The sequence below is a fragment of the Somniosus microcephalus genome, chromosome 14, assembly GCF_052327205.1.
Source record: "Somniosus microcephalus isolate GS21.2 chromosome 14, FLI_Smic_1.0, whole genome shotgun sequence".
Lineage (NCBI taxonomy): Eukaryota > Metazoa > Chordata > Chondrichthyes > Squaliformes > Somniosidae > Somniosus > Somniosus microcephalus.
In genome coordinates, this window is record NC_141000.1 from 94,783,169 (window position 1) to 94,811,144 (window position 27,976).

The 27,976-nt window shown below is 44.4% G+C and overlaps 1 protein-coding gene across 1 annotated transcript in view; it reads left to right on the top strand.

Annotated features, from left to right (window-relative positions):
• Positions 1–1,527: 1,527 nt before the first annotated feature.
• LOC147107721 (type 2 lactosamine alpha-2,3-sialyltransferase-like) overlaps positions 1,528–27,976 on the top strand; it is a 126,213-nt gene continuing 99,764 nt past the window's right edge. Inside the window, exons 1-3 of the mRNA XM_086006987.1 lie at positions 1,528–1,624; positions 4,975–5,118; positions 11,055–11,142. The gene's annotated coding sequence lies outside the window, so the exon portion shown is untranslated. The remainder of the gene's footprint in view (positions 1,625–4,974; positions 5,119–11,054; positions 11,143–27,976) is intronic.

Here is a 27,976-nt window from a genome sequence, read left to right on the forward strand (position 1 = left end):
ATTGATATACCTATCAATTCCTCCAATAAAAGGCGAAGAGTTACGAAGGTGACTAAAGGTTTTTATTGACTAAATAACAGAGCCCACTCTCGTGGGTGATCCGATCCAAGCAGGAGGAATACCAGCCAGTCGCTCACCTTTATACCTGGCCTGGTGGGTGGAGCCAAGGCGGAGTCGGCAGTGGTCATCCCAGGTATAGCAGTGTGGCAAGAGGCGACCTCGTACCGTGATACAATAGTGGTCAGTGATACAGTTATAACGAACAGTGGTGAACAGTGCTAACTACTAACAGTGATACGATAGTGAACGTGGTTTACCACAAGTTCCATTAGCCACTGTTCCGCCCATCTGACCAACCCATCTATATCGTCCTGCAGACTGAGGCTACCCTCCTCGCTATTTACCACCCCACCAATTTTCGTGTCATCTGCAAACTTACTGATCATACCTTTTACATTCACATCCAAATCATTAATGTAGACCACAAACAGCAAGGGACCCAGCACTGATCCCTGCGGTACCCCACTGGACACAGGCTTCCAGTCACAAAAACAACCTTTGACCAAGTTATTTGGAGATATATCTGGATTTCAGATGACGGAGAAGTGAATACCTTGGCAAATGAATACTGCAAAGATCACGCCAGTCTTGAACTACAAAACTATGTTGTTTTCATGAAAATTTAGGGAGTCTGAGGAATTAAAACAAAACTTTCCTATTTGATATGGACATTAGTTCTTTCATCAGTGGTAAATCTGACCAACCCATCTATATCGTCCTGCAGACTGAGGCTACCCTCCTCGCTATTTACCACCCCACCAATTTTCGTACCTTCTGCGAACTTACTGATCATACCTTTTACATTCACATCCAAATCATTAATGTAGACCACAAACATCAAGGGACCCAGCACCGATCCCTGCGGTACCCCACTGGACACAGGCTTCCAGTCACAAAAACAACCTTCGACCATCACCCTCTGCCTTCTGTCACTAAGCCAGTTCTGGATCCAATGTGCCAAGGCACCCTGGATCTCATGGGCTCTTACCTCTTGACCAGTCTCCTATGCGGGACTTTATCGAAAGCCTTACTGAAATCCATGTATACCACATCCACTGCACTACCCTCATCCACACACCTAGTCACCCCCTCGAAAAATTCAATCAAATTAGTCAGACATGATCTTCCCCTGGCAAAGCTATGCTGACTATCCTTGATTAATCGTTGCCTCTCCAAGTGCCTGTCCCTCAGAATTTTTTCCAATAATTTCCCTACCAATGATGTTAGGCTCACTGGCCTGTAATTCCCTGGTTTATCCCTACTATCCTTCTTGAATAATGGTACTACGTTAGCTGTTCTCCAGTCCTCTGGCACATCCCCTAGCACAAACTACTGAAAGCAAATTTTTGAACTGATATCAGGAAATTCTTCTTCAAGCAAAGAGTGATCAATGTGTGGGAAAAAACTTCCAGTGAAGAAACAATTGTAGGCTACAATGGAGGTAGGGGATGTAAGGATTCCCTGAAATAACAACAGAAAACGCTGGAAAAACTCAGCAGGCCAGGGCAGCATCCGTGGAGAGAGAGACGAAGTTAACGTTTCAGGTCGAAGACCCTTTGTTATGGTAAGGATTCCCCTGGATGGATGAATTAAGATGGTGGTTTCTCTAATCTGCGATCAAGTAGGGGTGGAGTTATTCACATCTTTAGAATGGGTCCCAACATTTCCTAATAGTAACCCTAATAAACTTGTGAATCATACCGAACTGCAAGCTGCGTACCCTTAGTGTTAGGGGGATTAAATACGTGGGGTTACGGGGATAGGGTGGGATATGTGTCGGTGTAGGCTCGATGGGCCGAAATGGCCTCTATCTGCACTGTGGGGTTTCTGTGATTCTGTGATTCTGTGAATCTGAACATATCAAAGCACACAACATATTTGTGTCGGCAAAATAAATAAAGGCAGCTATCTCGTAGATCGTCCCAGCTCACACAACCCTTTAATACCGACTGCAAGCGAAGATTCTTAACCACAGTCACGCTGCTTAAAGTGCCAGGAAATGAGTTACAATCGCTTATCCGATTCATTTCGTGACACTCGTGAGCAGCGGGGTGAACAACTTTACTCCCTCGATTCAGGTACAGTGGATTGTGCAGCCTGTTGAAAAATAAATATAATGAAGCTATTCTTTTTGAAAGCTAAACTGAGTAAAAAAATCTTTGTGCTAATGACCTTAAAGCTGTTTTGTTTTGGAGAAAAAAATTGGAAGTATTAGGGAGAAGCAGTTCTCCAGCGACAGGGGCTGTTTTCCCGTTGTTCGCCGCCAGTTAGTTTATTTTGTTTAATATATAAAATGTAGTGACGGCGACTCCAGAATCGATGGAGCTAGGGTTATTTTGCTCGCCGCATTTTCGCAGTTCCAGGATAGTTAAAAGCTGCAGATTGTGTTTTTTTTAAACTTGCTCTCCCGGTGAAGGGACGAGAGAGCGCGATGTCCAGCTGCACGGTGCAGATAGGCCCGCCCCGCTCTGGGACTAGCAGCAGAGGTAAGGTAATAGGGCAAGAAAGAGTAAATAACGGAACCCTGCTCGCCTTTTCCCACCAGCATCGATCAAGTAAGAGCTGCGTCTCGCCTTTACCTCGGCGCGGTAATGTATTTCCTGTTCGTTAGTAACCCGGGGGATTTTTATGTTTTTTTTTAAACCATCCTCACTATTACCACTACACCCCCTCCCTTCCCTTCCACCAACTTTGTTGCTTTAGAACTCCATTTTTTTTCAACCATCTTAAAATAAAATCCCTCGTGTATTCTTGTTGAATCTCTTTCCCCTTCTCCCTTTTACTTTGGCCCTTATGCTTTCCGTTTGCTGCTTCGGATCTCTTAATTTTTCCTTAACACATCTGTGAAACTCATTCAAGCGTCTAATGCTCCACCTATCTGAAGGAGTGATGTTTTGCTGGGGTGCACTTTCACCGCAGAAAGGGTAGTTTGCAATCCTCCGACACCTCACCGTTTTTAAGCATCTGTTTTACAGATGTTATTCTGGGTTGGGGTTGATTGAGGGCAATCGCAGCTGAGCTTTATTCTGTTGTGATGATTGGGTGGTGATTGGAAGGGAAATTCAGGCTGATTTTCCCCTTCCCTATCTGTATGACATTGACCCTGGTTTGCTTAGCTCAGTGCCATCTGGCACATAAAGTGACACATATTCACAGACCCATTTGAGAACTCCACTTTCAACACTACGTCAGAATTAAAATTATCCTCTTTGCGTTCAAATCCTTCATCTCCTCGCCCCTCCCTAACTCTGTAACCTCCTACAACCCCCTCCGAACTCTGCATTTCCCCCGACTTTCGCCTTTTGTGCATTCCCTCCCTCTTGGCCTATGCCTCGTTGTTGTCTGTAGCATCTAGAACAGATTGTTTTATCTGGTAATTGATCAGATGTTGTTTTTGTCTTGGCTCCCTTCCCTTGGAGAATAGTTGTGAAGTAGTGGAAGGTTTCTCAGGCTGATTAACAGGCTGTGATGTGAACGCTCCTTCCATGGCCGTTACCATCTTTATACCAGCCTTTAGGGTGGGAGGGTTTTATGGGCTCCTACAATCCATACGATGAGGAAGGGGCCAGCCACACCCTCCAGAAAAGAGCATCCAGCTGGATGTCACCCCAGAATTCAAAGCTGGAGCTCCAGTCTCCACTTGCCAGAACTGCCTGGAGTGGTGTTCAAACCCTGCACCTCCGACTCAGGTGGGAATCCTACACTAAGCCAAAGGCTCATGCCAATTAATCAGATAAGAAAGAACCATGTTGATCTAAATGAGCAGGTGCACATTGTGTCAACACAAACATTTCCTGGAGAACACTGGATGTTACTGTTCATCAACATGGAATGCAAGCATCTCCTAGCATTGTATTCTATCTTAATTTGATGGTTCTCTAGTCAGAAGCTGCCTGGCTGATGTATCTGAGCAGCAGATTACATCTCTGGAGTTCAGTTCACTCATTTCAACTATGTGTACAGACCTCAGCGGGGAGACAGAACACCATGAACGTAAAAGTTTCAGAAAACAGTTTGAAAGTACTGGTGGAAAATTAAGAACGGTTTTATCTGCAGAAAAACATGCTTGCTCTTAAACACAAATTACTGTAGTAGTTTTAGCTGAGCTGCATGGCCTATCAGCATGGTATTTTTATGTCTGTCCGAGAGATCCATGGAGGTTGGGAAACCCCTACTATTTATGATGTAAATATCAACATTACAAAGGTCTATTATTTGCCCTGTGGTGTATTATTCCATTCACTTCACAGCTAAGTTCTTGTCCTTGGAAGTTGACATTTGCATTGAGCACCAACAAAGAGTAGCCCAAATCAAGAATGGGCAGTTACTCAGTGACCAGAAACATGCTATCATGCAGGACAATGTCTGTTTTCTGACAGCAGTTACAATCTCCTCATTATAAGGCAAGCATAGGCTAAACATATTTGAAGGTGAAGGCAGACTGCAAGATAGCTGTAGATGTAAGTTACCACCTTCAATTCTAGCTAATGACACTCTTGTGCCAGCTACCAACAAGGCCATTGCAATTACCCAGATCAGTATAGAACATATGATTGACATCTGGAAGCAATGTTTCACCTGCCTCAACACATCAGGTGACACTTTACAGTACAGCCCTGCCTAGATCATCATCTACTGTATAACTTAGCTCATTTTGTGTGTGTGTGTGTCAACTTCTGTTGCTGTAGATGCTTTTAACCTTAGCCTAGTGCTGATGGGCAGCATGACCCAAGTGTCAACATGCAGTCTGTAGTGAGTATGATGCCATCTACATGTAACAATCTGATATATTAGATCGGCATATTCTTTAGAGCTGAGTGCTTGTAAAGATATGAGTGAGCTGTGAGCACAGATCCATACCCCTGATGAGGAAACCAAGTCATTTCAATAATATTGTAATTTTTTTTGTTGCAGGCCTAACTTTGCTCCTGTTGCTGCCAGGAGGCAGGCCTGCACCTGGAGTGCAAATGACCCAGGGCAGGAAAATTGCAGGCAGTTTTCCCCTCCTGTGCACCTGCAGTATGTTGCACATCACGTGACCAGTGGGGACCTAAAGAGGTAAATTGGCTCTGATGATTTTGTTGGCCTAATTGCAAGTAGCATAGTAGTATGCACATTAGAATCGGGATGTTGTGTTGACTGGCTGTATAGATGTTCACAGGGGCTTTCCTATCTTTTCTATGGGTGCTGTTGGGTCAGGTCACTAGTTTTGTGGTGCCTGGAGCTGGTGGTGGGATATTGCCGATTGGGTGAGAAGCAGGATTTTGCCTCCTTGCAGTACTTCTGAAATAGTAAGTTTCAGGAAATGTAATGTTTTTTAGTGCAGAATTTGAGAAATTAACCTAATCAGCTGTTAGCCTTGGTTAGGTTAACTGCAACCCGTCTCCATTTAACTGACCAATATTTTACTTCTTATCCTATTGTTGCAATTATCTGGCCATTGTGAGTGAGGATGATCAAACACCGCTATAGCAATTGTGCCAACCTGGTTACATTCCCCACACATACACTGGATGATTCTGCTTTTTCTGAGTCCTGGAGCTTCATAGCACATGTGCTGTATCAAAAATACATGATCGTATACATTCCAACTTTGAAGAGAAACTGGCGCACCACTGTGTGTATGATGAATATAACCTAGTCATGCAAATTAAATGAACAGGTCTGGGGAATTGGACTTGCACGATTAGGGAGTTGGGTGGTTTCAGTGCTTGTCATGGTTTGTGCTGTCATCTGTGTCAGCTACAGCTATTAGACTGGCACTGAGAAACATTAGTCTAATGCCGAAGCTACACCTTTGGTGAAATTAGTTAAATTGGAATGGGATATGGTTGCTCCATATTGTGACTTTTATGTCTTTAGTACTAAAATTTAAGTTTGACGGGCATTGGTGTGAGCGCTAAATCTAAAATTCACAGGTCTGAAGGCAAGGACTGTAAACATAAGAGAGTCCCCAGGTACGACAAGAATTCCTGTGTTCAGGAAAATGCTGCTTAAAATTTGATCTGCATAGGTACAATATGTTATGTCCTCCCACATTCCCACTAGACAATGCAGATCAGATCAGTCCTCCAGATATGAGCAGTATAATTTGGGAGCAATGGTATTTTTTAGTGTAAATTGACTGATATGAAGCAGATAGTATGTTTTATTTTACTTAGTAAAGTATTACTACACTGCATGCTTCTTAAGGCTTTATATTTTTTGTCAGCAGACAAAAGATGTTATATCTTTACATATATGTGGTAAAATTCGACTGGATGTCTCACCTTGGAAAAATAGCTGTCTTCAAGGAGCTCACCAAGATCCTTTTTAAAAATTCATTCACGGAATGTGGGCGCCGCTGGCGAGGCCAGCATTTATTGCCCACCCCTAATTGTCCTTGAGAAGGTGGTGGTGAGCTGTCTTCTTGAACCACTGCAGTCAGTGCGGTGAAGGTACTCCACAGTGCTGTTAGATGGGGAGATCCAGCATTTTGACCCAGCAACGATGAAGGAATGGCAATATTTCCGAGTCAGGATGGCGTGTGACTTGGAGGCGAACTTGGTGGTGGTGGTGCTGTCCCCATGTGCCTACTGCCCTTGTCCATCTAGGTGGTAGAGGTCACGGGTTTGGGAGGTGCTGCCGAAGAAGCCATGGCGCGTTGTGCAGGTGGTGGAGGGTGTAAATGTTTAAGGTGGTGGATGGGGTGCCGATCAAGCGGGCTGCATTATCCTGAATGGTGTCGAGCTTCTTGAGTGTTATTGGAGCTGCACTCATCCAGGCAAGTGGAGAGTATTCCATCACACTCCTTACTTGTGCCTTGTAGGTTCTCTAGAGTTCTGAGGACTGATGGTCAAGACAATGATCATAATCTTCAATGCAGTAGTATTCTAATTAGCAACTCCATGTGGTGCTGGAAAGATCGAAAAGAAGTTGAGGAAAAATTACAGACTCGAAAGCAAATGAGTTTTTAAGATTTGATTAAGGAAAAAGAAGTAGTAGATGCCTCAGTGAATGAAAAGATGAGATTCCATCGATAAATTGACAATTCTATGACTAGGAGAATGAATGATCGATGTTTACCTAAACAAGTCTTGTGATTGAATGGGAAGATTTCGATCTTCCTTTCATACACTTTATTGAAATAGATTGTTAAAATAGAAGCTGTTCTCCATTACCAAATTTCAAATGGCAGCCAGGAGACAAGGGGCCTGAAATCCATAGAAACCCCTCTTGTGCCACAAGTGTGGAGTCATGGGACTTCCAAACCGGCAGTCTACCCTAGCCTTGACCCTATCCTGATTCCCAAAGCTGGGATCACTTACAGAAAGGGGAAGTGGACCCATATCGTTCACAAGTGTTTGCTCTGGACAGCCAGGAATTTTGGCACAGCACCTTTCTGTTAAGGGCGGACGGGGGTGGGGGGAGCCGGGCCATTCTGGCTAGAGTGACTTGGAGAAAAAAATATTGATTATACAGCAGCCACTTTTATAATAGCAATCAGTCACTCTGCAATCAATCGCTGTTGGGAAACTGACATTATGGGCCCCACTTTTGCCTGTGGTATGCAAGTGCGCCTGCATAATGCATGGGGTAGAAGGAAGGGGGTGGAACTGGTAAGATTTCTGGCACATGATATTACCATTGTACTCAATTTTTCTGCATCCACTTTCTTCAAGGAAAGAATAAAGTTACAGTATCAATGAATGTGTTGCCCACACATCTATCAAATAAGTGGCTAATACCTAAACAACATGGTCACTTTAATCACTTTTCCGACCAAGGAGCAACAGTAGCACGATAGTTCACCCTTCCCTCACCTTCACATGGTCCACCTCCGATTCTTCCCTTCCTCGACTTCTCTGTCTCCATTTCTGGGGATGGGCTATCGACCAACATCAACTATAAGCCCACTAACTCCCACAGCTACCTCGACTACACTTCCTTCCATCCCGCTTCCTGTAAGGACTCTATTCCATTCTCCCAGTTTCTCCATCTCCGCTGCATCTGTTCTGACGATGCCATCTTCCATACTAGTGCTTCCGGTATGTCTTCCTTTTACCTCAACCGAGGATTCCCCTCTACCATGCCTGACATGGCCCTTGACCGTGTCCGTTCCATTTCCCGCACTTCTGCTCTCACCCATTCCTCCCTCCCAGAACCATGATCCGGTTCCCCTTGTCCTCACCTTTCACCCCACCAGCCACCAGATTCAACGGATCATCCTGCGCCATTTTCGCCATCTCCAGCGTGACCCCACCACCGAACGCATCATCCCCTCGCCCCCTCTTTCAGCATTCCGAGTGGACCGCTCCCTTCCGTGACGCCCTGGTCCACTCCTCTATCACTCCAACACCCTTTGCCCGGCACTTTCCCATGCAAGCGCAGGAGATGTAACACCTGCCCTTTTACCTCTTCCCTTCCCACTGTCCAGGGCCCCAAACACTCCTTCCAGGTGAAACAGTGATTTACTTGTACTTCTTGCAATTTAGTATACTGTATTCGCTGCTCACGATGCAGTCTCCTCTACACTGGGGAGACCAAACGCAGATTGGGTGACTGCTTTGCGGAACACCTCCGTTCAGTCCGTAAGGGGGACCCCGAGCTTCCGGTCGCCTGTCACTTTAATTCTCCGCTCCACTCCCACTCTGATCTCTCCGTCCTCGGCCTCTTGCACTGTTCCAACAAAGCTCAACGTAAGCTCGAGGAACAGCACCTCATCTTTCGATTAGGCACTTTACAACCTTCTGGACTCAACATCGAGTTCAACAATTTCAGACAATAACCTTGGCCCCTATATTTTTTTTATTTTTTCTCCCCCTTGTTTTCTCACATGACAGCTGTTGATGATTCGGCCATCGCCATTCACACCTCATCTAGAGTCATCTTTTGTTTCTTAACTTGTCCCATTACCTCTCTCTTTGCCTTGCACCATCATGACTTTTGTCAGTCTAGCTCTCCTGCCTTCCAGCCTATTAGACCTTCCCTTTGTTCTTTCCTCCCCTCCTCCCTGCCCCAGCTTAAAAATCTCTCTCTAGCCTTTTCCAGTTCTGACGAAGGGTCCTCGACCCGAAACGTTGACTCTGTTTCTCTTTCCTCGATGCTACCTGACCTGAGCATTTTCTGTTGTTATTTCAGATTTCCAGCATCCGCAGTATTTTGCTATTGTAGTAGCACGATACAGCTGACCAATGTCTCCTTGGCTGCATTTCCCAAAGTACAGGGGTCATTGGTGGCAGCTGTGCCCAGCTGTGCACCAGGTTACTGCATCTGATCTTTCAGCACTACGTGACCCTCGTAACTTGCATCCTGTGAGTCTCTTAATGGTGCCTTCTCAATCTCACTTAATGCATCCTCTCCCTAGCCAGCTTGGCTCAGTGGAAGTACTCTTGCTTCTGTGTCAAAGAGGGTCATGGTTTCAAGCCCCACTGTAGAACTTGAGCATGTGGTCCAGACTGACCCTTCGGTGCTGTACTGAGGTGCTATCTTTTGGAGCAGATGTTAAATCAACGCCGTGTGCCTGCTCAGCTAGATGTAAAATATCCCATAGCACTATTCGAAGAAAAGCAGGGGAGTTCTCCTGGTGTTCTGTCCAATGTTAATACATCAACTATTACTACCAAAACAAATTAGCTGGTCAGTTATCCCACAGCTGATTGTGGGACCTTGTGTGCCAATTAGGTGCTGCCTTTGCCTGTGAAACAATAGTGAATACGCTTCAGAAATACTTCATTGGCTGTGAAGCGCCTTGGGACATCTGAAAGGTGCTTTTTTAATGCAAGCTCTATCCTTCTTTCCTTTCTTCCTTCCAGCTATACTTGTAAATATTGGTGAGAGGATGCACAGTGCTGCGAGATTCTTGGCCACTGGCAGTGTTATCGAGCTTCTTTTCCAGGCCTGCAATGACAGAAAGTGATTAAATGTTAGAATACTGGCTGCAAGATGTGCCTTGTCTTACTGTTTTTTTAATTTATTTTTCAACCTATAAATAAATTTGCTACTTGTACTTTGGTTTGCTAGTGTGGTATTTTAGGTCTTTCAAAACTGCAGTTAGAGGTAAATTATTAAACCTGAGCATGATATCTACCCGGGTCATATTTAAAGGCTCGCATTTCAGTTCATAGATTTGGCCTTATGGCAACGTTTACTGCGAGTACAAAACAAGAGTGTTGGTTAAAAAGCCCTAACTATGAAATGCCTTGTTCTAGCAGCCCCAGGTAAGGCTAGACTGAGATACATAGCACAGAATAATATGGAAAGATGAACAATCATACTCTCAACGCATTTGAAAGAAAGACTTGCATTTATATAGCGACTTTCACAACCACAGGACGTCTCAAAGCGCTTTACAGCCAATGAAGTACTTTTGAAGTGTAGTCACTGTTGTAACGTGGGAATTTGAAACATCAAGAAGAGCTTAGGATAGAATTAATTGTCATTTCATTGCTGACATGTGTAGCCCAGGAAGGGTTAATGGTAAAGTTCAAGAAAAATCTAGATAAAGTGCAAAGAAAAATATTTAACATTACACAAGGGCATTTTGGAAAAAGACTATCCAGTTGCTGGGACCCCAACTGTATATAAATCTCATTGTTGTAATAGGCTATACTCTTCATGTGATCCTGGGAGAATTAGATTTGGGTTTTCTTTCACCTGAAATGTTTGTGTGCTCATTGGATGACTAACTTTTCCTTGTTTCATTTGGCATGAAAAACAGATCAGCTTAGTCCTGTCGGCTGCTGGGATATAAAACCTTGTACAGCATAACGACTCCATAAAATCCAATAGTTCAGTGTAATCGTGAGAAATAATTCACAGGCTTTAAATGCTTTATTTGAATCTGTAGATATTCTCCTGTTTAGAAGTTGTAAAGCAAGTCAAAATGAACTAACAAACCTGTATTGTGTGTGCTGGATCAGTATCAGAAAAACTGGATGTTTATCTGTGTACTTTAACTTGAATATAAAATGTAGAATTAAAAAAAAAAAATCTATGCTTCCTAATTTCTCCAGTGGATTCTCAGTCTTCATCTCAACACTGACTGGTAGTGTTCCACCATTTCAACTGACACCACTTGCTTCTTCCATTGATGTGGAATGCGTAAGTAAGCCTCAAAGCTAATTTAAAACGTCTCTGATAGCCTAGTGAGTATTGACATCACTTGGTATACACTTAGCCATACAAGCCAGAAAGTCCCAGATTGGATTCCCAGCATGTGCTGAGTTCTCTGATCTTAGCTGGGTTAATAGCTGAGCAATATAATTGGCCTAGGTGTTCTGGACTAGGGAGGGAAGAAACAGCCAAGATTCCTGCTCCGAATCGGTATCCTGTGACCCCTCTCTGGAAAGTGTGGATATTGACACATTTAGGAGAAAATAGGACTACACTAACAGTGCTGGATAATGATCAGGAATGGAAACCCGGGCTGCTTTTGGCTTCCTTTGCCTGGGGGCGTGGAACAATTTTAATGCTCCTAACGGCACCCCAATTTAGATCAGCTAACTCATCATGAATTGGGGAATCAAACATGGAGCCTTCCTCATCTGTATTACTCCATTTCACACTGAACAGTGGTGTCATTGGGAGAGCTCTAATTCAAGCTCATTTAATGAGGACAGTCAATAACATTAAGAACAGTCGGGGATGAGAAAAACACTATTCAGCAAACAAAGCTTGTCCTTTTTAGTAGCCCCAATTGTCCCACCCTAACACCAAATTTCATCCTGAATGATTTTGTCTCTGCTACCTTGCCTGCCAGCTTATCCGGGTTGGGGGGTGGTGGTAGGGAGTAGGGTAGAAGAGTGAGGAAAGCAGCAGGGCACCATGAAGGGAGGCAAATGGGAAGGATTTAATATTTTACAACTCTGACGTGCACATACCTTTTTAATGTGTGTTTATAATTAAAATATTAACTTTGTTGCTTTCAATTTTCTGGTGTTTGTAAAATATCAATTGTTGCTTGGCTTTCACACTTGAAACTGCAATGTTACTAAACGGTTTAACATGCTGCTGCTAATGCTGCACAGTACAGTTCTAATCTGCTTTTGTTTATTTGGGAACAATGAATGGCGAATGGAAGAGGGTATGAAAATGGCAGACCTATGGTCTGGATTTAATGGCCTCCCAGTCTGGATGGACACCACTGTCCACCATTTGAGTAGCCCCAATGTAGAGGATACAGGAAACTCTCGATTTACCGGCACTCAAACAACCGGAAATCTCTGTTAACCGGCAAAATTCAGGAGTAGGTTCAGTTAAGTTTTTCTTCATATTAGTGGCCGTTTCTTGATTCTTGGCTGTGTAATCGGGGGTTTCTGCACTTGTTGCTAAGCAACAGGGACGCTTGGTCTGTGGCCGGGGTTCTTGCAGCTGTTGCTAAGCAACAGGGAAGCTTGGATTTGTTGCTGTGTATGGAGCGCTCGTATCTTTTAACTGTAACTCTGTAATCCGGACTTTTTGATAAACCGACACCATGCCGGTCCCGTCGGTGCCGGATAAAAAAGAGTTTCCTGTACATGAAAAACTGTGGAACATGGTTTATACCCAATGAGTAGGATGACTGGATGGTGAGTGAGTTACGATCAGCGACAAGAGTGGGACATGAATTTTGTCCCATTGCTCTTATCCATACATTCTATTTATGCCTCACATCTTCTGATAATTTAAAATGAGCAGTATTCAACAATTTAAAAAAAAAAAAAAAAAGTTCTGATTATTCTGAATCCGAGTTCTGTATAATATAGGAACCATTGCATTTTGTTGATGAGGCGGGTAGTGGCTGTCTAGATAATTAGATTTCCCACATAATGAATGTGTGCAAAGCAGATAGTTACTGGGATACTCTTGATGTAGCACAGTAACCAGATCAGTATTCCCATGTGTGACCGTACCAGTGCCTTGTGTAGACACAGTGGTGGAATTTTCTGATTTTTAGCAGGGAAACCCATCCATCAGTGGTGAGACAGACCTTTTTTCTATTTGTCCCATTCTGCCCTGACCCCTGTGAATCTCTGAGTCAGGCTAATTTTAATAGTTGTGATAGGGTCCTTGTGGTATTTCTGGTCTTGCCAGGTTGCCTGTCTTGGGGTTGGGGAAGGGAGTGTTGGGTGGCCAGCAGTGCTGGTTTGCCATCAGTAACTTAAATCTTTATTTCTATATTTTTTATTTAAATGGCTCACTTGCTGTGATCAATTACACCTGGCTTTGTTGCCCTTTAAGTTTTAATCTTCTGCTGCCTTAGCAACACTAAGCATGCAGTATGATTCCTGATATCCAACTAAGGGTTAATGACTGAGAATTACATAGAATTATGTAGAAGTTGCAACACAGAAACCCGTTTTATGTTGTTTATCCTCCACATGAGCAGAAGTCCCAAATTCATGTGCCAGCCCTGTTCCCATATCCCTGTATTCCTTCAACCACCTGTCTAACCTGTTCTTAAATATTGACCTTCAGTCACCAATTGTAGTCGGGCATTCCAAAACATCGCAACCCTCTGTTTTTAAAAAAAAAAAAAAAAAAATTTTTTTAAAGTTTCTTGTGCTCTCTGCCCTAAGTCTCTTGTATCTAGACCACTCAATCACTGGAAACAGTCTATTTCCATCTGCTTTGTCCCATCCCTTCATAATTTAATCTCCTCTGTTATAAGGAAAATAACCGCACTTTTTCAAGTCTTTGACACTACTTGGAAAATACAAATAGAAACAATGTGCTATGCCCTCTTTATTGCCTCAGCTTCTTTCCTACAGAAGCCAAAAAGTGCACACACTACTCCAACAGTGGTCCTCCTAAGATTTTAAATCGATTCCTCATTACATCCTGACTTTTCTACTCTACACCTCTTCGCCATAAAACCCAGTTTACCATTAGTTTTTTTTAACTATCTTTTCCACTTGATGTGCTGCCTTTAATGTCTTGTGAACTTGAACCCTCAAATCCATCTGCTTTTTCACATCATCTAGCTTACCTTCATTCAAAGTTTAATATGTATCGCCTCACTGACCTTGAATTCGTGATGTATTCCCATCACTTAACATTTAACTTGAATATGTCTGTCCAAATATGGACATATGCAACATCCACCATCATCACTTCTGGTAGAAATTGGTTGTGGAGGTTGGCATGCTGGCAGAACAGCTGCCCCCCCCCCCCCCCCACCCCAAACATTTACCACAGTAGCTCAGAAACTTCTCCAAAATTGCATTAAAAAAAAAAAAAATCAGAAGATTTCTGCTAATGTCACCTCCTGGGATTTGTGCTATATCTTCCTGGCTCTACATCCCAAGATACAAGTCGCTCTCCTTACTACTGCCACACAGTGAATGCACTGTTTGTTTCAGTAAGCTTCTACCGGTATCTCCAGATGTGTTTTTCCGTTGTGTTCTGCAGTCGAGATCCATTATATTCCCACTGTTTATTTTGCTTCCCTTGTCTCCATATATTTCATTTTTCTATATTTTGTGTCTCATGCAGTCCACCTTCCCAACCTATTCGCATCTCTTTGGATTTGATTTCCCTGTCCCTCATGGTTTAAAGTCCCCTGCAAAATGTAACTCTTTGGTTTGCTTTGGCACTGATCCCTGTGACTCTCTGCTCGTGACCCCTTGTCACATTGGTGCAGCTCTATTCACAACCATCCTTTGCTTTCTGTAATTTACAACAGTAACATTTATATAGCGCTTTTAATGTAGGAAAACGTCCCAAGGCGCTTCACGAGCATAGCTGCACAACGTAATAGTAGGGGTGACTAAAAGCTTGGTCAAAGAGGTAGGGTTTATAGGAGTGTCTTAAAGAAGGTAGAGAGGCGGAAAGGTTTAGCAAGGGAATTCCAGAGCAATGGGCCTAGACAGCTGAAGTTACGGCTGCCAATGGTGGGGTGAAAGGAGTGGGGGTGCGTGAGGCCATAGTTGTAGGAATGCAGAGATTTTGAAGGGTTGTAGAGCTGGAGGTGGTGATGGGGATGGATGAGGCCATGGAGTGATTAAACATAAGAATTTTAAAAATCGAGGCATTGGTAGACTGATTTACGTCAGTGAGCACAGGGCTGATGCGTGAGCGGGACTTGCTGCAAGTTAGGATACGGGCAGCAGAGTTTTGGATGAGCTCCGGTTTACGAAGGGTGGAAGTTGGGAGGCCAGCCAGGAAAACATTGGGATGGTTGAGTCTGGAAGTAACCGAAGCATGGATGAGGGTCTCGGCAGCAGATGGGCTGAGGCAGGAGTGGAGATAGGTGATGTTACAGAGATGGAATAGGTATTATTTGTGATGGAGAGGATATGGAGTCAGAAGCTCAGCTCGGGGTCAAGGTTGTAAACAGTTTGGTTCAACCTGAGGCAGTGGCCAGGGAGGGGGATGGAATGACTGGCAAGGGAGCAAAGTTTGCGGCGGGGTCTGAACAAAAATGGTTTTGGCTTTTCCCAATTCCCAATACAGGTAGACTACCTTTTATCCGAACTTCCGAAAACCGAAACCCTCTAAAAACCGAAGGTTTTTTCGTTCAGCGTAAGTCGTGCGCACGACCCCGACCCCCGCGGACCCCCCCCCCCCCCCCCCGCGGACCCCCCCCCACCGACCCCGACCCACCGCCGACCCCCCCCCCCCCCGACAAATTTCCCAGTCTTATAAAATACCTTCCGAAATCCGAAATTTTCCGAAAACCGAAACACGGCTGGTCCCGAGGTTTTCGGATAAAGGATAGTCTACCTGTAGGAGTAAATTGCAGCTCCTCCAGGACTGGATGTTGGACCAACAGTCTAACAAGACAAATGTAGTGGAATGGTTGCCAGGTGGTGGTACGTTGGAGCTGGGTGTTGTCAGTGTACATGTGGAACCTGACATCATGTCTTTGGGTAGTGTTGCCGAGGGACAGCATATTAATGAGAAACAGGAGGGGGACTCCCGAGGTAACTGTGCAAGGGCAGGAAGAGAAGCCATTGCAGGAGATTCTCTGGCTACAACTGGACAGGTAGGAGTGGAATCCGGCGAGAGCAGTCCCACTCAGTTGGACAATGGAGGAGATACTTTGGAGAAGGATGGTGTGGTTAACTATACAAAAGGCTGCAGAGAGGTTGAGAAGAAGGAGTTTAGCACAATCACAGTCACAGAGGATGTAATTTGTTACTTTGATTATGGCTGTTACAGTGCTGTGGCAGGGCAGAAACCTGATTGGAGAGGTTCAAACATGGAGTTGTGGGAAGGCTGGGTCTAGATTTGGGAGATGACAACATGTTCAAGGAGTTTGGAGAGGAAAGGGAGGTTGGAGATGGAGCAGTAGTTTGTAAGGGCGGGGGTGGGGTGGGGTCAAGGGTAGTTTCTTTGAGGAGGGGGATGATGACAGCAGATTCGAAAGGGAGGCAGACAGTACCTAAGGAGTGGGAAGCGTTCCCAATATTGGTTATCGTTGGCCCCAGGAAGGGCAGTTGAATGGTCAGCAGTTTAGCGATTAAAAGGTTCAAGAGAGTAGGAAGTGGGTCTTGTGGACAAGATGAGCTTGCAGAGGGCATGAAGGGAGATATGAGAGATACTAGAGAAACACACAAATGCAGGGCTAGGGCAGGGGGGGTGCTTGGGTTGGTAATCAAGGGGAAGGGAGGGATGTGGCAGAGGCAGCTGAATGAATGGTCTCCATCTTAGAGGGAATGTTAGCATAGTGGTTATGTTACTGGCCGAGTAATTCAGAGGCCTGGACTAATAATCTGGAGACATGAGTTCAAATCCCACCATGGCAGCTGGGGAATTTGAATTCAGTTAATAAAATAAATCTGGAATAAAAAGCTAGCACCATGAAACTACCGGATTGTCGTAAATACTCATCTGGTTCACTAATGTATTTTTTAGGGAAGGAAATCTGCCATCCTTACCTGGTCTGGCCTATATGCCAGACCCACAGCAATGTGGTTGACTCTAACTGCCCTCTGAAATGGCCTAGCAAGCCACTCCGTCGTAACAAACCACTATAAGAAACAATAATAGGAATAAAACCGGATGGACCACCCAGCATCGACCACCACAAAGGCACACCCAGCCCAGTCGACCCTGCAAAGTCCTCCTCACTAACATCTGGGGACTTGTGCCAAAATTGGGAGAGCTGTCCCACAGACTAGTCAAGCAACAGCCTGACCTAGTCAGAATCATACCTTTCAGCCAACCTCCAGACTCCTCCATCACTATCCCTGGGTATGTCCTATCCCACCGGCAGGATAGACCCACCACAGCTGGTGGCACAGTGGTATACAGTCGGGAGGGAGTGGTCCTGGGAGTCCTTAACATCGACTCTGGATCCCATGAAGTTTCATGTCATCAGGTCAAACATGGGTAAGGAAACCTCCTGCTGATTACCACCTACCGCCCTCCCTCAGCTGATGAATCAGTACTCCTCCATGCTGAACACCACTTGGAAGAAGTAGTGAGGGTAGCAAGGGCACAGAATATATTCTGGGGACTTCAATGTCCATCACCAAGAGTGGCTCGGTAGCACCACTAGTGATGGAGCTGGCCAAGTCCTGAAGGACATAGCTGCCAGAGTGGGCCTGCGGCAGATGGTAAGAGAACCAACATGAGGGGAAAAAGCCACTTGACCTCGTCCTCGCCAATTTACCTGTCGCAGATGCAACTGTCCATGATAGTATTGGTAGCAGTGATCACCACACAGTCCTTGTGGAGACGAAGTCCCGTCTTCACACCGAGGACAACCTCCATCGTGTTGTGTGGCACTACTACCATGCTAAATGAGAGATTCAGAACAGATCTAGCAGCTCAAAACTGGGCATCCATGAGGTGCTGTGGGCCATCACCAGCAGCAGAATTGTATTCCACCACAATCTTTAACCTCATGGCCCGGCATATCTCTCACTCTACCATTACCACCAAGCCAGGCGACCAACCCTGGTTCAATGAGGAGTATAGAAGAGCATGCCAGGAGCAGCACCAGGCGTACCTAAAAATGAGGTGCCAACCTGGGGAATCTGCAACACAGGACTACATACATGCTAAAAAGCAGAAGCAGCATGCTATAGACAGAGCTAAGTGATCCCACAATCAACGGATCAGAACAAAGATTTGCAGTCCTGCCACATCCAGTCGTGAATGATGGTGGGCCATTAAACTACTAACGGGAAGAGGAGGCTCCATGAACATCCCCATCCTCAATGATGGTGGAGCCCAGCACGTGAGTGCAAAAGAGAAGGCAGAAGCGTTTGCAACCATCTTCAGCCAAAAGTGTCGAGTGGATGATCCACATCGGCCTAATCCCGAGGTCCCCACCATCACAGAAGCCAGTCTTCAGCTAATTTGATTCACTCCACGTGATATCAAGAAACGGCTGAGCGCACTAGATACAGCAAAGGCTATGGACCCCGACAACATTCTGGCTGTCGTGCTGAAGACTTGTGCTCCAGAACTAGCCGTGCCTCTAGCCAAGCTGTTCTAGTACAGCTACATCACTGGCATCTATCTGACAATGTGGAAAACTGCATAGGTATGTCCTGTCCATAAAAAGCAGGACAAATCCAATCCGGCCAATTACCACCCTATCAGTCTACACTCAATCATCAGCAGAGTGATGGAAGGTGTTGTCGACAGTGCTATCAAGCGGCACTTACTCACCAATAACCTGCTCACCGATGCTCAGTTCGGGTTCTGTAAAGACCACTCTGTTCCAGACCTCATTACAGCTTTGGTCCAAACATGGACAAAGGAGCTGAATTCGTGAGGTGAGAGTGACTGCCCTTGACATCAAGGCAGCATTTGACCGAGTGTGGCATCAAGGAGCCCTAGTAAAACTGAAGTCAATGGAAATCAATCGACAAACTCTCCACTGGCTGGAGTTATACCTAGCACAAAGGAAGATGGTTGTGGTTATTGGAGGCCAATCATCTCAACCCCAGGACATCGCTGCAGGAGTTCTTCAGGGCAGTGTCCTAAGCCCAACCATCTTCGGCTGCTTCATCATGACCTTCCCTCTATCATAAGTTCAGAAGTGGAGTTGTTCGCTGATGATTGCACAGTGTTCAGTTTAATTCACAACACCTCAGATAAGGAAGCAGTCCATGCAGCAAGACCTGGATGACATTCAGGCTTGGGCTGATAAGTGGCAAGTAACATTTGCGCCGCACAAGTGCCAGGCGCAACACGTGAGTGTTTAACCACCACTCCTTGACATTAAACGGCATTACCATCACTGAAACCCCCAATATCAACATCCTGCAAGTAACCATTGACCAGAAACTTAACTGGGCCAGCCACATAAATACTATGTCCACAAGAGCAGGCCAGAGGCTGGGTAGTCTGTGGAGAGTGTCTCCCTTTCTTCTTACTCCCCAAAGCCTTTCCATCATCTATAAGGCACAAGTCAGGAGTGTGATGGAATAATCTCCACTTGCCTGGATGAGTGCAGCTCCAACAACACTCAAGAAGCTCGACACCATCCAGGACAAAGCAGCCCTCTTGGTTAGTACCACATCCACCGGCTTAAACATTCACTCCCTCCACTACCGGCGCACTGTCCACAAGATGCACTGCAGCAACTCGCTACGGCTTCTTCGGCAGTACCTCCCAAACCCGCGACTTCTGCCACCTAGGACAAGGGCAGCAGGCACATGGGAACACCACCACCTCTAAGATCCCCTCCAAGTCACACCATCCTGACTTGGAACTATATCACCGTTCCTTCATCGTCGCTGGGTCAAAATCCTGGAACTCCCTTCCTAACAGCACTGTGGGAGTACCTTCACCACACAGACTGCAGCAGTTCAAGAAGGCAGCTCACTAACGCCTTCTCGAGGGAAATTAGGGATGGGCAATAAATGCTGGCTTTGCCAGAGATGCGGATTTCTGGTATGTTCCGGAAGGGGGTTTGGATCGGGGGTGGGTTGTCACCAGGACTATGGAGTCTGGGGTAACACTTCTGCTTACTCATCTGCTTGGGACGCCTAAAAATGGTGCCACACAAATTTGGCAGTGGGACCAACTATTGTTGACCGTCCCACTGCTGAGTTGTCATGTTTTGCACCTGTTTTTCGGGCATAAAAACGGGCGCAAGGCATACCAATTTTTACTCCTGTATCTCTTCATTTGGGTATATAGTGTTCAATGCTTCTCTTCTGAAATATGTTGCCCTTATTAATGTTGAATTTATGAATGATTGTGGTTTAGTTTGATTGGAATTACATTTATAGTCATTGTAGTTTTGCTTTCAAGAAATGTCTAGTTCTTGCAAATTGCATATTGTTTAACTGCATCTTTTGTTATGTATGCATCTATCAGTACATTGAAATATAGATGATAAAGTGGTCTCATCCATTTTCTTAGCGATGATAAATGTCAGTAGTCTATAGATATAAACATAGTTGCTCAGGCTGCCCTTTTAAAATTCATGATATGGCATAGGCACAGCTGAAGGACTCTTGAGCATTGGACTTTGAGATTAGGGCCTTCTGACCGCTAATTGAGATCAGCAACCAGAAGGCCCCAAGTGGCTCAATTCTTGTCAAATAAGAAAACTTGCTTGGTGGTTGTCAGCCTGCCCCCAGGATCCTTGCTGATTCTTGAGTTTGAGGAGTCGAGAAATAGGAGCAGGAGTAGGCCATTTGGCTCTTTGAGCCTGCTCTGCCATTCAATGAGATTATGGCTGATCTTTTGCCTCAATTCCATTCACCGGCCTTATCGCCATATCTCTTGATGCCCTTACTAGTCAGAAATCTATCGACTTCTGTTTTGAATATACCCAATGACTGAGCCTCCACAGCCCTCTGGGGTAGAGAATTCCAAAGATTCACCACCCTGTGTGAAGAAATTTCTTCTCATCTCAGTCCTGAATGGCCTACCCTTTATCCTGAGGCTGTGGCCCCTGGTTCTAGACTCCCCAGCCAAGGGAAACATTCTCCCAGCATCCACCCTATCAAGCCCTGTAATAATTTTGTATGCTTCAATGAGATCCCCTCTCATTCTTCTGAATCCAAGAGAATACAGGCCTAGTTTACTCAATCTCTTCTCATACAACAGTCCCGCCATCCCAGGAATCAATCTTGTGAACCATCATTGCACTCCCTCTATGGCAAGTATATCCTTCCTTGGGTAAGGAGACCAAAATTGTACACAGTACTCCAGGTGTGGTCTCACCAAGGCCCTATATAATTGGAGTAAGACTTCTTTACTCCTGTACTCAAATCCTCTTGTAATGAAGGCCAGCATACTATTTGCCTTCCTAATGGCTTGCTGCACCTGCACATTCACTTTCAGTGACTCATGTACAAGGACACCCAGGTCCCTTTGAGCATCTGCATTCCCCAATCTTTTACCATTTTAGGAAATACTCTGCCTTTCTGTTTTTTCTACCAAGTGGATAACTTCACATTTATCCACATTATAATCCATCTGCCATTTTCTTGCCCACTTACTGAGCCTGTTGAGATCCCCTTGAAGCCTCTTCGCAACTGACACTGCCACCTAGCTTTGTGTCATCAGCAAATTTGGAAATGTTACATTTAGTCCTCTCATCCAAATCATTGATATAGATTGTGAATAGCTGGGGCCCAAGCACTGATCCTTGCGGTACCCCACTAGTCACAGCCTGCCATCCTGAAAAAGACCCGTTTATCCCTATTCTTTGTTTTCTGTCTGTTAACCAATTCTCAATCCATGCTAGTAATATTACCCCCAATTCCATGTGCCCTAATTTTGTTCACCAACCTCATGTGGGACCTTATCAAAGGCCTTCTGAAATTCCAAATACACCACATCTACCGGTTCCTCTTTGTCTACTCCACGAGTTACATCCTCAAAGAACTCCAATAGGTTTGTCAAACAGGATTTCCCTTTCATAAATCCATGTTGACTCTGCCCAATCTTACTATTAGTTTCTAAGTGCCCAGTTATTGCATCCTTTATAATAGATTCCAGCATTTTCCCAACTACTGATGTGAGGCTAACAGGTCTGTAGTTCCCCGTTTTCTCTCTCCCCTCCTTTCTTAAATAGCGGGGTTACATTTGCTGTCCTCCAATCTGCAGGAACCGTTCCAAAATTCTATAGATTCTGGAAGATGACAACCAATGCGTCCACTATCCCAATGGCCACCTCTTTCAAAACCCAAGGATGTAGGTCACCTGGTCCTTGGGATTTATCGACTTTTAGTCCCATTAATTTTGTTAGTACTGTTTTTTACTAATAATTTCTTTAAGTTCCTCATTCTCGCCACACCCTTGGTTTTCTCATATTTCTGGGAGGTTTTTTGTGTCTTCCTCCATGAAGACAGAAACAAAGTATTTATTTAATTTCTTTGCCATTTCCTCATTCCCCATTATAAATTCTCCTGTCTCTGATTGTAAAGGACCTACATTTATCTTCTCCAGTCTTTTCCTTTTCACATACCTATAGAAGCTTTTACAATCCGTTTTTATATTTTTTGTTAGTTTGTGCTCATATTCCATTTTCCCTTTCTTTATCAATTTCTTGGTCCCCCTTTGCTGATTTCTAAAAAATCCCAATCCTCAGGCTGACCGCTTTTTCTGGCAACTTTATAAGCTTCCTGCTTTGACTTAATACTAGCTTTAATTTCTTTTGTTAGCCATGGTTGGATCACTTTTTTCCTTTTGGGTTTTTTTGCTCAAGAGGAATATATGTTTGTTGCAAATTATGCATTATTTGCTTGAATGCTAGCCATTGTATGTCCACCTTCATACCTTTTAGTGTAGTCTCCCAATCTACCATGGCCAACTTGACCCTCATACCCTTGTAGTTTCCTCTGTTTAGATTGAAGACCTTAGTTTCAGATTGGACTACATCACTCTCAAACTTAATATAATATTCAATCATATTATGGTCACTCGTCCCTAAAGGCCCCTTTACCACAAGATTATTGATTAGCCCTTTCTCATTACACGGTACCAGACCCAGAATATCCTGTTCCCTGGTTGGTTCTTATGTTCCTCCACATACTGATCCAGGAAACCATCTTGCATGCATTCCAAGAATTCATCCTCCACACCATTAGTGGTAATTTGATTTGCCCAGTCAATATGTAGATTAAAGTCCCCCATGATTACCGTATTGCCCTTGTTACATGCACTTCTAATCTCTTGATTGATACTGTGCCCTACATTACCATTACTGTTTGGCAGCCTATACACAACTCCCACCAATGTTTTCCACCCTTTGCTGTTTCTTAGCTCCACCCAAACTGATTCCAGTTCTACATCACGATCTGCCAAGCCAAGATCTTTTTTCACTACCGTACCGATCTCATCCCTTTATTAACCGCGCTACGCCACCTCCTTTTCCTTTTTGTCTGTCCTTCCTAAATGTTGAGTACCCTGGAACATTCAGTTCCCAGCTTTGGTTACCCTGCAACCATGTCTCTGTAATGGCAATTGCATCATACCCATTTACTTCTATTAGTGCCATTAATTCATCCACCTTGTTGCGAATGCTACATGCATTTAGATAAAGTGCCTTCAAATTTGCCTGTTTAATATTTTTCTGCACTTTGACCCTCTTTACTGTTGGCCTTCGTTTCTGTTCCCTACTAGTTTTGCTGACTACTTTTCTAACTTGCACTTCCAGCTTTGTTTCTCTCCATTCTGGGCCCACACTTAGGTTCCCAGCCCCCTGACAAACTAGTTTAGTTTAAATCTTTCCCAACAGCACTAGCAAACCCCCTGCGAGGATATTGGTCCCCGTTCTGCCGAGGTGTAACCCGTCCAGCTTGTACAGGTCCCACCTTCCCCAGAATTGGTCCCAATGCCTCAGTAATTTAAATCCCTCCTTCCTACACCATCTCTCCAGCCACTCATTCATCTGGTCTATCCTCCTATTTCTGCTCTCACTATCACGTGGCACTGGGAGTAATCCTGAGATTACTACCTTTTTTGAGGTTCTGCTTTTTAATTTATTTTCTAGCTCCCTATATTCTGCTTGCAGGTCCTCGTCCCTCTTTCTACCTATTTGTTCCCTCCCATCTCATTTGCATACCCACAGGAGATATAGCTGAGCCCAGTTCTGTCCTCGCCTCCTGTCTGGATGTGCCCTTACAACAGGGGTCGGATATGATGTACGAGAAGCCCTGATCAGAAACCAGTTACATCAACTGTGCAAATAGGACACCTCCCAAAGAATATGCATACAATGACCAAAATGTGCAAAAAGTAGATTGAAATTGAAATCGCAAGATGGTCAGAAAAAAGATAACTTCACTGCATTATGATAAGCTAAATTGAAGTGCAGGTGTAGGAAATGGAAGGGTAATACACTAAGCTTCTGCACCATCAGGCCACCAATAGGTCATACCCAGTACTGGTGCAGAGTAAGACATGTTGAGAAGCTGGATATAATGTGATTGAATATTAGCACACCTGAGGGTTGGAGACATTTGTTTATTTGTATATAATCTGGGTAACGGGTGGTTTAGAGAAGGGTTGATTGTAAAGAGGCTTCAGTTCAGTTCCAACCAACAGACTGAAATATAGCCACAGAACACCGCTCTGCCTCTCTTTCCATGGCAGAATGTAAGTATGTGAACATCAGGTGAAGATGGGTTTGGGCTTGCCTTTGATGCCCTCCTCATTCAAATAGTCTGTCAATTATTGTTTCGGCTTCGAAATGAACAATGGTTTACTTCAGTGATGTACTGGAGTACTGCCACTGCTCGTGGAACCATAGCCTACTGTGAATTACTGCCATCGCAAGAGGAGGGACTAAAATAATACAAGTGTCACAGATGAGCTGACCGCTTAAATACTCCTAAAAATAATTAACTTACAGACTATAATTTGGATTTAATCACTGCCGGTTGCAAAAAAGGAACTTATACAATATATACTGGATTTGTACTGTGTAGCATTATAGTTCTTCATTTATACACTCTTTCAATAATTTTTCCAAATTAAATAATTTAAAATAACCGAAGCACTGCTAACTGCTTCATTTTCAAAGACAGATGTCCACTTATTCCTGCATTGTTTGATGTTTGAAATGCTGCAACTTCCATCCTCCTCCAACAACTCTCCTCTGTTGTCCAGTTCGGTGGGACTGCCCTTGTTGATTCCACTCTTAGCTATCCAGCCGTAGCCAGGCCATCTCCAGTAATTACTTCTCTTTCCTCGCCACACCGTTGTCTCTAGAGTCCCCCGATGATCTATCCTTCACTTTCTCCTTTTCCTCAGCTACATGTTGACCCTTGGCAAAATCATCCGCAGACATGGGGTCAGCTTCCATGTGTACGCTGATGAAACCTATTCTGTACGCTATTCTGCATCCCTCCACTGCCTCTGTGCTATCTGACTGCATGTCCAACATCCAGACGAGCTGCAATTACCTCCAGTTAAATATTGGGAAAATGAAAGCCATTGTCTTCATCCCCTGCCACAAATTCTATCCTCCCGCCCACTGTCTCCATCTGAACCAGACGGTTTGCAACTTCAGCGTCCTATCAGACAATGAGCTGAGTTTATGACTGCATGCACTCGCCATCATAAAGATTGTGCATTTCTACTTCTATAACATTGGTTGCTTCTTCTCATGCCTTAGCTCAATGGTTGGTGAGATTCAAATCCATGCCTTTGTCACCTCCAGACTTGACTATTTCAATGCTCCCCTGGCCGACTTCTCGTCCTCTGTAACTGTCAGCTCATCCAAAACTCTGTTGCCTGCATCCTATCATGCACCAAGTCCCACTCAACCATCAAACCTGCCCTTGCTGACCTACTTAAGCTCTTGGTGCCCTAGCATGTCAAATTTACAATTCCCATCCTTGCGTTTAAATCCCTTCATGGCCTCGCTCCTCCCTATCTCTGTAACCTCTTACAGCCTTCACCCCCCTCACCCCCCCCCCCCCCCAAAATACCCCTCTTTGTTCCTCTGACCTCTCTCTTCTGTTGCATTTTCCCACTCCCTCTCCTCACCCCATCATTGGTGGCTGTACCTTCAGTTGCCTAGGCCCTACACTCTGAAATTCCTCCCTAAACTGCTCTGCCTCTCCACCTTGCCCTCTTTAACCAAGCTTTTGTTCACCCTTCCTAATACTTCCTTCTTTGGCTTGAAGTCCCTTTTTTTTGATTGCACCTCCTGTGAAGCTCCTTGCGACATTTTTCTACATTACAGGCACTATATAAGTTTTTTACGTCAAAAAAATTAAAAAGAAATTTAAAATGTGAAACTTCATTACCTTTTTCCTTTTGAATTCTTGAGTAATAACATTGGTCCTCTGAATAAATTTTGGTATTGGTGATTTTTTTTTTGCTTTTGTGATGTTGGCATCAGGAATGACACTTTTTGTAAGGTGTGTGAAGCATAAACACTGCAACACATAGTAAGCATTGTGATGTTTTTGTAAGTATTGTGATGTTTTTGTAAGTATTGTGATGTTTTTGTAAGTATATAAAAAGCTATTTCACAAGGCTGCACCTCCTACACAGATGTCAGCATGTGTCGGAGTTGTGGTTATAACGTTATACCTCTGATTGATTAGTGAGGTTTCACACCAGCAACAGAGTCTCTCAAAACCACTCTGATAATATCACTTTTATAGTCACCACTGTGAAATAATAGTAACAAATGGGTAATGAATATAGCTATGAAGGTGTAGGGAAGGGCATAATGACCCAGGTTGTTGGAACACAAGGTTTTTCTGTCCAAATCAGAGAGGAGGTAGGTCAGAGGATAGATCAGATCTTTGAGTTTTGAGGTTTGCTTTGCTGCTGATAATTTGTTGAAAACTTTAATAACTAATGCTTGCATATCATGAGCCACATGAAATTCCTCTGTACTGCACTGGTGTCAGCCTAGATTATGTGATCAAGCTATCACTGAGCACTTTTGCCTCTAGTGGAAGTGGTGAACATGGAGCTCAGTGGTATTGTGCTCAAGGATATTGAGAGGAAAGGGAGGTTAACGTTGGGCCCGTAGTCCGAGAGAATGGATAGGTTGAGAGTGGGCTTTTTGAGGAGAACATTTTTTTTCAGATCATGCCATTGGATTTTTTCAATATCTGCCTGAACCATTGGAACAATCAAATGGCTCCTTTTGTTTAACATCTCATTCCAAGGACAGCTCGTTCAGGAACGCAGCCTCAAAATATTGCTTCATTCTGTTGGGTGGTTATGCACTTTGGGGTTTGTTTTGTTTCGGGAGAATGATGTCTGCACACCATTCTCCCCTTTTACATTTGGCAGCGCTGCCAGTCTTCATAGTGTTCTGGCTCTGCTGTGTAATATTTACTCCTATAATGGAACAATGGTTTGCGTGTGGATTGATTAATACTGCCTCAGTATCATGGCTCAGTGGGTAGTGCTCTCTTCTGAGTCAGATTGTTATTGGTTCAAGTCCCACTCCAGGGACTTGAGCAAAAATCCAGGCTCAACAACAACAACTTGTATTTATATAGCACTTTTAACATAATAAAACGTCCCAAGGCGCTTCACAGGAATATTATAAGACAAAAAAAATTTGACACGAGCCACATAGGAGAAGTTAGGGCAGAGGACCAAAAGCTTGATCAAAGAGGTAGGTTTTAAGGAGTGTCTTAAAGGAGGAAAGAGTGGTAGTGAGACGGCGAGGTATAAGTAGGGAATTCCAGAGCTTAGGGCCTAGGCAACAGAAGGCACAACCACCAATGTTTGAGCGATTATAAATCGGGGATGCTCGAGGGCAGAATTAGAGGAGCGCAGATATCTCTGGCGGGGGGTGGGGTGGCGGGGATGGACTGGAGGAGATTAGAGATAGGGAGGGGCGAGGAGACCACGGAGGGAATTGAATACAACAATGAGAATTTTGAAATCGAGGCGTTGCTTAACCGGGAGCCACTGTAGGTTAGCGAGCACAGGGGTGATGGGTGAACAGGACTTGCCGCGTGTTAGGACACGGGCAGCAGAGTTTTGGATGATCTAAAATTTACATAGGGTAGAATGTGGGAGGCCAGCCAGGAGTGCATTTGAATAGTCAAGT